General features: G+C 43.2%; 1 protein-coding gene and 1 long non-coding RNA gene across 9 annotated transcripts in view; one reads left to right on the top strand and one right to left on the bottom strand.

Moving 5' to 3' along the window:
* LOC144306854 (uncharacterized) overlaps positions 1-4,460 on the bottom strand; it is a 29,978-nt gene extending 25,518 nt beyond the window's left edge. Inside the window, exons 1-3 of one of the 3 annotated variants that reach the window (XR_013373916.1) lie at positions 4,164-4,460; positions 3,017-3,265; positions 321-435 (exon numbers count right to left, since the gene is read on the bottom strand). This is a non-coding gene — a long non-coding RNA (uncharacterized LOC144306854). The remainder of the gene's footprint in view (positions 1-320; positions 436-3,016; positions 3,266-4,163) is intronic. The other 2 variants (XR_013373915.1, XR_013373917.1) reach the window with 2 other exon arrangements.
* RNF182 (ring finger protein 182) overlaps positions 4,095-13,265 on the top strand; it is a 63,265-nt gene continuing 54,094 nt past the window's right edge. The window contains exons 1-2 of one of the 6 annotated variants that reach the window (XM_077886480.1): positions 4,095-4,252; positions 4,987-5,085. The gene's annotated coding sequence lies outside the window, so the exon portion shown is untranslated. Of the gene's footprint in view, positions 4,253-4,516; positions 4,691-4,986; positions 5,178-13,265 lie in introns of those variants that run through there. The other 5 variants (XM_077886477.1, XM_077886478.1, XM_077886479.1 and 2 more) reach the window with 5 other exon arrangements.

Below are 13,265 nucleotides of genomic sequence, written 5' to 3'. Positions count from 1 at the left end.
AATATCTCTTTGATTTTGATAGTAATTTTATAACCAGTTCTGGGTTGAGGAGAATTAAATTTTGATGGCTCAGCCACAGTTCCAATCAGCTTATTTAAAGGAAGATGAAAGATTTGTTATAAATATAGACTAACCTGAATTGAAGGTTAATAGACTATGTATATCAGAGCTATAGCATCAGAAAACAGCAGAGGCAAAGTATAAGGAAAAAAACTAAAATTTACTCAGCATTTATATGATCAGGCATTATAATTTAAGTCTTTCATGCACTTATTTATTGCATTCTTATAACAACTCAGTGAGATAAGTACCATTATTACCTCCATGTTACAGATATGGAAACCGAAGACTGGATGTATCAAACTGCTTGCTCATGTCATGTAGCTGATAAACAGCAGAGCTAGGATTCAGGCCCGGGTCATCTAGCTTTACTGTCTGCGGTAAAGTTTTTATAAAATATAAACAAATGAGCTAATGTCAGTATATAATTTTTTTTTCTAATAAGTTGACATTATATAACATAAAATGCTATATTACGTCATATCTATGGGTTGGGAAGCACTAGTGAGGTAATTATATTTTGTTTTAACTGAAAATTAAGAAGAACAGTTAACTTTGGCCTCTTTTTTTTTTTTAAGATTTTATCTATTTATTTATGAGAGACACAGAGAGAGAGGCAGAGACATAGGCAGAGGGAGAAGCAGGCTTCCTGCGGGGAGCCTGATGTGGGACTCAAACCCAGGGCCCTGGGATCACGACCTGAGCCAAAGGCAGGCGCTCAACCACTGAGCCACTCAGGTGCCCCAACTTTGGACTTTTTGATGCTATTTTAGCAGAAACAGTCATTCTAAAACAGAACTAGCCAATATGCCACATACTTAATCTTTAACCTTCTAGGAACCATGTTATAGTGAAAAGAAGAAATGTAATAATTTGAATAATAGATTTTATTTAAACCAACATATTAAAATCATTATAATACATACTATAAATACTCTTAATGAGATATTTTGGGGTTATTGTTCCAAATCTGTGAAATCTGGTGTGTATTTTGTGCCTACTGTATATGTCAACTTGGACTTGCCCCATTTTAAGTGCTCAACAGCCTCATGTGGCTTCTAGTGGCCCCTGAATTGGATTATGCAGCTCTGGAAAATCTTTTTAGGAAAGTAAGTTTATCATTTAACAGATTTCAGAAAGGCTGAGAATTAGAAAGGCTAGTCAGGCATCCACAGAAACATTTTTCAGCTTGAGTACCTTCATTTCTGACTTAACTACATTGGATTAATGGCTGCCACATAACCTGTTCAAATGATATATATCCACTGGCAGGTAAGGTGACAAATTTTAGAAGGATGGTTTCCTGACAATTTTGTCATTTTGTCTAAAAGCTAGAATAGAGCAGACCTTAAGATAAAACTAAATCTCCTTGAGGAAAGTGAATGTCTGTCTGTAAGAATAACTCATAGAATAAGGCATAACCAGGTCACTAAGGAATTCACACTTTGGAGGCCCAATATGGGCTTTTTCAAGCTTTTGGCATCTGAGGGCAGGGCTGGCCAACTTAGTAGGCCTTCACTGTTCTGTATTCTGTTCCCAGCCAAGCAGTAATGTTTCCGTCAACAAGCATTTAGTAGGGCTCTTTTTTTAATTCTTCATTGAAAAATTGCTAATACCTGTTCATTGAGAAAAAAAAGAATAAAAACCAAACAGACCAAATAATTCTGAGCTGTATGTAGTAACAAGTAAGAGTTCCTTCAGTTCTTACCCCAGTTTCAGGGCTAACCACTGTTAATAATTAGGTATGTATTCTTCTAGATCTTTATCTATATGACCAAGTTTATGTGTCTACCTATTTATCTATCTAGAAAATCTCTTGTGCAGAAATGGATCACCCCATATACATTGTTTTGCAGCCCCTCTTTTTAAAATAAGAAACCAGTATCTTTCTATGTATCATATATATATATATATATATATATATATACACTAAAGATTTTGTTTATTTATTCATGAGACACACACACATACACACACAGAGCCAGAGCCAGAGGCAGAGGGAGAAGCAGGCTCCCTGCAGGGACCTTGATGCGGGACTCAATCCCAGGACCCTGGGATCACGACCTGAGCCAAAGGCAGTTGCTCAACTACTGACCCACCCAGGCGCCCCTATATTTTATTATTTGTAATGGCTGTGTAGTATTATACGGTATAAATGTGCCAAAGTTGTTTAGCAATGTGACTATTGATGGATATCAATAGCTGCTTCAAATTTCTATTACAAAACTGCTGCATGGCACATCCTTGTCCATCTGTAATTGCACACTTGTGTATTTGTGCACAACAGATTTCTAAGAATTGAGATCGCAGGGTGAAAGGTATGTACATCTTAAAATTTTTTTTCTTAAGGAATTTATTTTTGAGTGAGAGAGAGAGGGAGAGGAGGGCTGTGGGGTGGAGAGGGACAAGCCGACTCCACATTGAGCTCAGAGCCTGTCTTGGGGCTTGATCTTACGACCCTGAGATCACGACCCTAAGATCACAACCCGAGTGGAAACCTAGAGTCCCACGTGCAACCGACTGAGCCACCCTGGCGCCCCTGTGCATTAAATTTTGACAAATACTGCCAAACTGCTTAACAGTCTGTCGGGAAGACCTTGTCTCTTGACTTCATCTGGAAGTACCAATGTTCCTGTTACAGGAAACTGGCCAGCCTTCCTGAGGAGCAAGCTGTTTCTATTCTCCACCATAAAATGGATGTTATATTTTCCTTGATTAATATGTACGGCTTCAGTTGGTAATAACAGTGTTCTGCTTTATGGCTTACAGGTAGCGAACCCAGAAAATGTCAGTTACCGTGGATTTTTTTTTTTAAGTTATTGACATTCCTTTGGTGATTCACAAATGCCAGAAAATAAATGCCATGCTCCCCAGGGTCTACACGAAGACACTGTGGGTTCTGGATTCTGTAGCTCATCTTTCAAGAAGACCTAGGATGGGGTGATGACTCACTCACCCCACGGTAGCTGTTCTGTAGCTCTGTCCTTTAGAGGCAGCTTGACGGTGGGTCTGCTAGTATTTTTCCTCCCTCTCCAAGAATTTCCTTAAGAAGGGACGCCTAGCCATGTGCCAAGGTCAGCCTCGCCACTCTCTTCTGGGAAGGGCCGTGCACGGTCTGGGTCTGTAGCGCCTGGCAGGCTGCGGGCACAGAGTAGGCTCACGGGAGATGCGCAGCAGCGGCAGCCGCTGGGATTCACAACGCAGCCTGCAAGTTGAGTTTTGCCTTGTAGGGTTGCAAGTGCATCCTGTTGTTTATCATAAGAACACAAAGACCCCCTCCTCCACCCCCCCCCCAAGTCTCTCCTACTGGTGCCCCACGTGGGACCAGGGTGTGATTTGGCGGGAGGGAAAGCAGACCCAGGTGGAGCAACGCTGGGGAGAGGAGGAGGAGGAGGAGGAGCAGGAGGAAGAGGAGGAGGAGGAGGAGGGGAGGAGGAGGAGGAGAGGAGGAGGGCCAGGAGGAAGAGGAGGAGGAGGGCCAGGAGGAAGAGGAGGAAGAGGAGGAGGAGGGGGAGGAGGAGGGACAGGAGGAAGAGGAAGAAGAGGAGGAGAGGAGGAGGAGGAGGAGGGCCAGGAGGAAGAGGAGGAGGAGGAGGGGGGAGGAGGAGGAGGAGGAGGGGGAGGGCCGGGAGGAGGAGGAGGGGGAGGGCCAGGAGGAGGAGGAGGTGGAGGGGAGGAGGAGCAGGTGGAGGAGGAGGGCCAGGAGGAGGGGGAGGGGGAGGAGGAGGAGGGGAGGAGGAGCAGGAGGAGGAGGAGGGCCAGGAGGAAGAGGAAGAAGAGGAGGGGAGGAGGAGGAGGAGGAGGAGGAGGGTCAGGAGGAAGAGGAGGAGGAGGAGGAGGGGAGGAGGAGCAGGAGGAGGACGAGGAGGGGGAGGGCCAGGAGGAGGAGGAGGAGGAGGAGGTGGAGGAGGGCCAGGAGGGGGAGGACCAGGAGGAGGAGGAGCAGGAGGAGGAGGAGGGCCAGGAGGAAGAGGGGGAGGAGGAGGAGGAGGGCCAGGAGGAGGAGGAGCAGGAGGAGGAGGAGGGCCAGGAGGAGGGGGAGGTATGGTGTCCCTTGGCAGCTCCGTGCGCGCTGCGGCAGTGGCCACAGGAGCATGGGGTACCAGTTGCTCAACACTTTATCAGTTTGCACTGCTCTTTCTTCTCTCTCCGGTGAATTTCCATTTTGAGGGAAGAGCTCCGTAGAGGAAAGGTGTGGTGGGGGGTGGGGGTGCCGGAAGGTCCAGGGCGGGGCGGGGGTGCCGGCCGGGGTGGAACTAGGAACTGGCCCCGGCTCGCGGCCCGGCCGCTGCCCCCTGCTGGGGCGAGCCCGACGCGCGGTGCGGAGCGGGCGAGGGGGCGTGTGTGCGGCCGCTCCTGGGGGCGCTGGTCCCCTCGGAGCCCGGGACTGCCGTGGCGGCCCCGCGCGCCCGGGCCCCTGCGCACCCGGGAGTGGGGGTCCCCGCCCCCCGCCCGCCGGGCCCCCGGCGGTTGCCATGGTGACGCAGGGTCGGCGGCTCGGCGCAGTGGAAACAAAGCGGCCCGCCCGCTCCCGGCCGAGCTCCTCCTCCGCGGCGCCTCCCTCCCTCGCTCGCTCCCTCGCTCGGTCCCTCCGGGTCCCGCCGCCGCCGCCGCCGCCGCCGCGGGCCAGGTAAGGCGAGCGCGCCTGCGGCCGGGGAGGGCTGGGGGCCGCGCCCCCGACGCCCCGGGGCCTCCCCGCGCCTCCCGCTCCCCGACGGCCGCCGAGCATCCCGGGCGCTGCGCGGGGCCCGGGGCTCCCTCCGCCCGGCCGGCCGCGGGGACTGTGCCCCCGGGGACCGCGGCGTTTGCCGCCCTTCGGACGCGCCTGCCTCCCCGCTGGTCCTGTTTGAGGACGGGGCGGCAGGGGGAGGCTCGCAGGGGCAAGAAGCCACACATTTCTTTTTTCTTTTTTTTTTTTTTTTGCAGTTTCTGGAAAGTGAGCCCATACTTCGGTGCCCACGACCCGAAGCCTTCGGGTGCTCCCGAAGTTCACTTGGATTTCGAGCACGGCCACCTTTGTGGAAGGTGCAGTTACACCTGTAAGGGGACGGGGAGGGGAGCCCGCGTTTCCCACCCAGGCAACGAGCCGAGTCGGTGCAGCCGCAGGACCGTGGGGGGTAGGTGCTCGGCGCGGGTGTCCTTGCTGCCGCTTGCTTCTGGGAGGTATTTGCTCGTGCTTTAAGGAGCTGCAGCATGCCCGGCGTTGTTGTGTGTGAGGACGTGGTCCAGAGCCCCTCTGGAGGCAGGTAGCCGGGCGGTGTTTGCACCTGTGTTCGGATGCTGTTGCCAAGGGCGTGTGGGCCCTGGGTGGGGATGTGCTCAAGTTGGGGTCCATCGCTCCTTTTCTCAACGGGCCCCACGCCTTGCTCTCCTTTCGTGATACTTAGTTTGTTGCAGACACAAAGAATGAATTAAAGATAGCGATTGTCGAGACTCTCTTACTACTTAGATATACCATCTTGGGTGTGATAATGTGAAAGACGGCAGTATTCACTTTCAGAAGCAGAGGTTTATCAATCCGGAAGGAAATAGTACATCAGTGTTACTTTAATTGGGGAGAGAGGTCGGTTGGTAACTGGAAAATGATTCCACTAATTGTATTCTCGATTTAGTAAAATAATACGCAAGTTGGAATAGGTCAGTCAGACAACATTACATGGAATGCAAGAAATGATGTTTGCTAAAAGGTAGTTCGTGGAAAAAAAAAAAACCAATGGCACGGATCATTTTGAATTGGAGTTAAGTTGATTAGAATTATGGCTATTAAAGCTACTTAAGGTGCCAGGCATGAAGTGATTATCTAATATACCTCCTCTCTCTTTTGGGATTTCAACACCTGTTAGCCGGCTGATTTTAGGTTTCTAAGTCAGTTTGTATTTGCCGGCAATTTTAAGTAATGCTACTTCATGAGAAGATTGTACTGAGAACCAAAGAATTAAGTTGCAACAACATTTTGCGGATTATTTCACAATTGGGTTTGTTTCTAAACTGATTTTACCTGTACAGCCATTCACAGATGCACTGTTAAATACTCTTTGATGGTGGTAATGAATGGTACATTGATTAAAATGAAGTAGATCTGCTTTGAGAAGGTAACCAGGAGAGAAAATAAATATTTTCTCATTTAAGCATGAAAGGCAATCAGAATATTGAAGCCTAGGCATACTAAATAGGCACAGAATGTAGTTTCATGTCTTGTAGTAGAAATAATTATTTTTGTGCTCGGAGGTATCAAGAATACAGCTTTATTCAAATATTTGTTAGCAAATCCAGTATTAGGTGCAAGGACTCTGGACCTGCTCTTCAGCCAGATGGAACCCTCCCTATGGGTTCTAGCCCAAACATTTACATTGTGGAATTTTGTATTTCTGAAGAGTGGAGTTGTCCAGTGTTAATTCAGCACGATAAGGACTCATGTGTTGCCTTTGCTAAAGGCACAACGTTCAATAGAGTGTGGCATTTTTAAAGCTGTCTCTTTTTCTGCCAAGAAATAAAGTCAGTAAACATCAGGAATACACAGTCATGGACTGCAGGCATCGGTTTGTAGTGATTTATTTACACAAGCTCTCAAGCATGAAATGGAGCTTTTATCAGTGCAGTAAAGAACAATCATTTGGCATGTTCATATATGTTGCTGGCTTTTGGAGGTATGTGCATACCAAGATAATAAAAGAAAAAAAAATAACTCATTTCCCCAGTATCTTAGGAAGTGCAAAGGAAGAGTGTGCTTTATGGCCTTGATTTTGATTAGCCACCTGGTGGAAGTAGAGACCAGCACAGCACATCCTCAGGTGTAAAAAATCCTAAATTGTCACTCTCGATTTTTCACAGTAGTGTGAGTCTTCTGCAATTCTAGGCTTAAAACTCTTAATTTTATAAGGGAACACTGGTCCTAGTTTTGGGGATAAATTGTAAAAAATGGTCTGATAATTGTAATCACAGCCATTATTGTCCCTGGAAAATTCTGCAACTTCACGTAATCAAGCCGGTCCACGATTGTGAAACAAGCCACGAAAGGTTCTCGGTTAAGTTAGGATTAACATTTATATTTGTGCCATTGAAAGTCGGTTGTTTTGTAACCATCTGAGCCTGCCTGGCAGCATAAGGCCACTGAAGCCTTTATTGGTGGTTTCTGGGTCAGCGTTCTCTTGCAGTTTCTAGTTGCCCTGTGCTAACATGCTGCCTGGTTGGTAATTTGGCATCGAGTACAATGTGTTGTGGCATTTATAAAAGTACATTTGTGAAGGATGATAGTTTTTTTTTTAATGATTTCTCCATTTTCAAAACATGTAGGCTCAAATTTGTGGCTAGGGAGAGAGTAATATGGCCCCTGAGACCTCGAGGAAAAATGGCATAAATAGAAGGTTAAGTGACCTGCTGTGCAGGGTGGGTGGCTGTTGATCATAATGATGGCACTGACACAAGGCATAGGAGAGAGCATGGCACTGGTCACAGGAAGTGGTTTTCTTGTGACATGGATTATTAATAATGACTGATGGAGATTGAGAAATGTTTGGGCATATGTTTCATTTTTTGTGCTCCCAGTGAATATGAAGATAAGATGTCTTCACCATTTTATAAATCACAAGTGGTTGGGGAAAATATGTACATTTATACTGTCTGGCACTTGATGGGAGTGTTATAAATACAATTCAAAGTTAATGATTGATTTCCTTACCTGTCAGTTATTGGTAACGATTCAGTTTTGGATATCAGGCAACAAATGTGTATCAGGTGTTTCCTTCTGTATATTCTGTATTGCTTGATCAAAGTCTCATCTGAGATCTTAGGGTGAGGAATTATTTGTTTCCAACTATCAGGATTATTTCTCTTATCTATAAATCGTTATATGTGAAATCCAAGTATTCTCCATTGGCCTGGTTTTTAGCCTTCTCTTTTCTTATGGGGAAAGTTAATTCCTTAATCTTCTTAAATAATTTTATATCCCCAGGGCTTTAAAAAAATATGATTTGGTTAATTTGTTATTCAACCAGAAGAATATCTGAAACTTTGTTTATAGTGGTGTGCATTAAAAAAAAAATAGCGCATGTTATAATCTCACATTTTGGACGTTTACAGAGTTGTAAGGTGATTAGGAAAATTTCGGATCCTGTAGGGTGATGAATTGTACAAGTGTCTTACATTAGATCCCCTGCTTCTCTACCTTGTAATAAGTTGAAGTGAAAACCAAAGAACCATGAGGTGGAGTCTTCAGTGAGTTAAAAGATGTTAAAAAGGGAGTTTAGTACATGCTGAAAGGCTGTAGGGCTACATGGTCCCAAGGATAGGAAGGAAAAAGACTCTGATGACCTTAATAATGTCTTAATCACTTTATGGTCCAAACTCCGGAAGCGGTCACCAGAGGGCTGTTTCCATGCTTTTCAGAGGGCTGTTCCTGGTCACTTACCCCCACTTTTTCTCCTGACTAACCTAAAAATGACTCCCTTGAACTGTGGCTAAGTGCACTCTGAATATTATAAACCACAAATTAAGGTATGAGCGCAAAGGTTTGCTTGCTGCCTGGGTGTATTACGTAATCTAATTGGTCAGGGTAGACCAGTTAGATAATCAAGACAGTAATGGAACTAATATATTGGTTGTATTTACATGAAAAACTGTGTTTCTAAGGATCAGTCCTCCTTCCCTTTCTTTTATTTTTCATGAGAGACACACAGAGAGAGGCAGAGACATAGGCAGAGGGAGAAGCAGGCACCCCACGGGGAGCCCCATGTGGGACTCAACCCCAGGCCCCCGGGATCATGACCTGAGCCAAAGGCAGGTGCTCCACCACTGAGCCACCCAGGTGCCCCGAACCTTCGTCCCTTTCTTATAACCATTGTCATTGAATGGAGATGTAGCATTTTACACAATTTCATCGCCCTGTGACATGTCAGGCATAATTATATTGAAGAACAGATGCTTACTCAAACTCTTGAATTGTAAATCTACAATAAAAGGTTTGTGTGTGTTCTTCTCTGGCATTTCCTCTTGTTACATATGGTTTCTTCAGACCTTGTGTAGTATGATTGCAGTTTTATCTTTTTTTTTGTCAATCAATCAAACCCTCTCTAGTGCTTCGTACGAGCCAGTTTTGTTCTATGTATGGCACAACTAGTAGCTTATTTAAACCTCCCGGGAACCGTATGGGGTGGGTACTTTGGTGAGCTCCAATTGAAGATGGAGAAAACTGGTGTGATCGTTCTCTGTTGTATTGACCTAAAGGTCTACAAAACATACCAGGATCCTAGTGTTTTTTATGTGAAGGAATGCAGGAAGCTTTGCTTTTTTTCATGTCACTGATGTGTATGTGTGTATGTTTGTTGAAAGTGTGGAAATAATGGCACTCATTGTTAATGGCATGTGGGCTTTTTTTTCTCATTTTAATGATAAGAAACAAAGCCCAAAATCATAAAACAAGCATTTCTTCATAGCATATTGTGACATGCACCAGTGTTCTTTTCTGTATATAGAGACTAGGGAGTGCCTGACTGGCTCAGTTGGTAGGGCATGTGATTCTTGATCTCGGAGTTGTGAGTTCTGGCCCCATATTGGGTGGAGAGATGACTTAAAAATAAATCTTAAAAAAAAAAACAAGAACTAGAACAGATTGATTTACAAAAAAAGCTACTTTCTGAAGATATTTGTCCTTTCACTTATTATTTGTATTCAATATTAAAAAGAATACATCTTTTTGATGGTGTTAGCTTGCTATATACATGTAAATATGTCTTTTGAATGTTTGTCTATTTTGCATTGCCTTTTGTGGGCTATCCTTAATCTGGGCTCACCTGTCCTTAGCTAACTTCTTGCCCTAAGGGCTAAATGATACTCCTTTTTTTTAACTCTCTTCCAAGAGAATTTTGTGTATGCTTTTAAAAAAACCAATTTGGCATGTTGTGTTGAAAAAAAAACATATCTGTTTTCTTGTGCTAGACTGTAAGCTTCTGAATAACAAGAGTTAAGTCTTAACTCATTTCTAAAAATAAGGTAGGTACAAGTATGCTTTTTTTTTTTTTTTTAAGATTTTATTTATTCATGAGAGACACGGAGAGAGAGAGAAGTAGAGACACAGGCAGAGGAAGAAGCAGGCTCCATGCAAGGAGCCTGATGTGGGACTCGATTCTGGATCTGGAGATCATGCCCTGAGCCAAAGGCAGATGCTCAACTGCTGAGCCATCCAGACGTCCCACAAGTATGCTTTTCTTAATTGAATACTTAAAAGATTTTTTATGTGATATAAAATTACTACAGTTTATTCTAATTCCAAAGTCAGTAGTGAGGGCTTTTAAAAAATCAATTTTAGGGCCTTAGGAAACTGATTCAAGTTTAATGTATCATTAGGGCCCTATAAAATTAATCTAAGCTTTTAGTTATTTAAAATACAACATTAAAAATCATATACCACAATTCTGTTTCAACTAATATGGATTTCTGATATTCGTGTTTCAAAGGTTATATATAAAAAGCATAAAAAATAGTAGCTAGCTTATTGTATGAGGACTGGGTGTTGTATGTCAAGTGTTCAATCACTAAATTATACTCCTGGAACTAATATTATACTGTATGTTAACTCACTAGAATTTAAAAACTTAAAAGATAGTATCTAGCTTAATTTTATACTAGCAATTATGATAAGCTTTTGATTATTCTAGTCAAGGAGCAAAAAAATGGATCTCTGAAAATCGTTTACATTTGTTCTTACAATAATTTCAGTGTTTTACCTCCTTTTCTCCTCCACTACTCCGTGTAAAATGATTAAGAGTGATTAAGCATTTTAACTTGAGTGGTCTTTCTTTTTAAAGGTTTTATTTATTTATTTGAGAGTGAGGTGGGGGGGAGAGAGCATAAGCAGGTGGAGGGGCAGAGTGAGAAGCAGATTCCCCACTGAGCAGAGAGCCTGATGGAGGGCTCTTGGTACCAGGACCCTGGGATCATGACCTGAGCTGAAGGCAGACACTTAACTGACTGAGCCACCTAGGTGCCCATCAGTGGTCTTTTCTTCTCTCTTTCTCTCTCTCTCTCTCTCTTTTTAATTTTTAAGATTATATTTATTTATTTGACAGAGAGTGCATGTGAGCGATCGCGTGAGCATAAGCGGGAGCAGAGGGAAAGGGAGAAGCAGACGCATCACTGAGTGGGGACCTGATGTGGGACTCGATCCCAGGACCCCAGGATCATGACCTGAGCTTAAGGCAGATGCTTAACTGACTGAGCCACCCAGGCACCCCCTCATTGATCTTTTCTTATTTAAGCTACGTGAAAAGATTAAGAGACAAGTGTCCATAAAAGCAAGTAATGAAGCAGAGTTCTGTAGGTTCTTTTAATAAATATTGTAATAGCTACCAGTTATTGAGCACTTACTTGGTGCCAGGTAATCTATAATAATCTATAACATATACTATACAAGCAATCTCTCTTGATTTTCAGAGTAACTCTTGTTTCCTCACTCTTGTTTCCCAGCAGCCATAAGATGCTAATAAATAGCTTATCTAGGTTGCATAGAGGTGGTAAATTTAAATATATGATTTGTGTGACTAAATCACAAGCTGAAGTTGACCAGGATTGCTTTGCTAATTATGGGCAAAGACTGTTTCCTGCTGCCGTAAAGATGCTTTTTGCTGATGTGTGCTTTGGGAAGGGAGGCCATTGAGGATGGCCAGGTGGGGCAGGTTCAGAATGGTGGGTGTGGTCCATTAGAGGAAGGGGGAGTTTTCAGGAGAAAACCAAGAAAAATATATCCTTGCTTATGCTTACTGCTGCAGACACCAGGTGGGGTTTTGGGGTAGAAGGAGAGGTGAATACTTTCTCTCAATCTAAATTAACTTTTAGAGTTTAAAACAAAATTAAGTGGAGTTATATTCTATTTCCTGAATTTATTTTGTTTTATTATATGAAATGAAAAAGAACTCTGTGCCCATCCCATACCTCAGGGTGGACTCCTCCAAGGGTCAGAGCAATATGTTCTCCATCACATAAGGAGACGTCCTTGTCTTAGGATGCTGGAGGTCTGGATGAAGTTAGATGCCTTGTTCTTTGAGCATACCAAGTCCGGTCTGGTTGCCAAACCTTAGCACAAATGTCCGTTTTGCTGGGACTGCTTGTTCTCCAAATAGTAGTGTGACTAACCCTATTGTTTCTTTCAGGTCTGTATGCTGATGTTATCAGAGTGGCCTTCCCTAAGCACTCTATACAAAATTGTGATCTGTTTCTAGGACTTTCTCGCCCCTTATCTGTTCTTTTCTATATTACTATTACCACCTGGCACATCATGTAAACAAAAAAGTATATATGTTTGTCTTACTCTTCCGTTGTGTAAAATTCCATAAAGACAGTGGCTCTTTTTTTTTTTTTTTAATTAAAAAAATTTTTTTTTTACTTTTTAATTTTTTGCTACGGAAGTTTTAACCTTGAGAATATGTCTGGAACATAGTAAATGCTCAATAAACACTTCTTAAATGAATAAAATAATCTTATTCATTCAAGTTTCTGGTAGAGGGGACCCGTCTTAGGAAAACCCTGGAATATTATAGGAAAGTTTTAGATTTTCATAGTCAAGTCTCTGTCTGCTTAATGTGGTCAAGTGGTTGTCTCTGTAGCTTATTAAGTGATCCCAGAGAAAAGCACAGAAAATGCCATCCTCTATTCTAGTGAACAGATCAGAATTACTGACTTGGTGAAACTTGAGACCTCTGTAATCACTGAAACATCAACACTTCCATGGCAGAAACTTTTTCAAATGGGTAGAGAGCTGTTAATAATACCTTTCTATTTTAATTGTTTTGTTGAAGTCTTAAAAAAAAATGTACTATATAGTCCCCTTCTCTTCTCAAAGGCTTTGTAAAAATGAATATAAACTATTTGGAGATAATTTTTGAGCCCTTGCTAATGTTAATATGAATTAGAATTTCTTATTGCAATTGTAGGGTGAAGAAATAAAAAGGAAAACATGAGAAGTCCCCTGCTCTATAAGCTTGAATTAACAGTTTGCTTGTAGATATTCAAATACTAATGATAATGATAAAGCATCCCAACAGCTGGAGGCTGCAAAATCAAGTCAGTCTAACCATTTTCTGATTTATGTTTTTTTTTTTTTAAACTAAGTGTATTTTGGGGGAGAGGGGTTGCCAAGTGGTGCTTTAGCAAAGATTTTCATGGTCTCTTAATCAGTGACAAGTTGACAGGACTATAGAAACTACAAAACACTT

This window comes from Canis aureus, chromosome 37, assembly GCF_053574225.1.
Source record: "Canis aureus isolate CA01 chromosome 37, VMU_Caureus_v.1.0, whole genome shotgun sequence".
NCBI lineage: Eukaryota > Metazoa > Chordata > Mammalia > Carnivora > Canidae > Canis > Canis aureus.
Note: the sequence above shows the minus strand (reverse complement) of the source record. Positions and strands in the feature narration are given on the sequence as shown.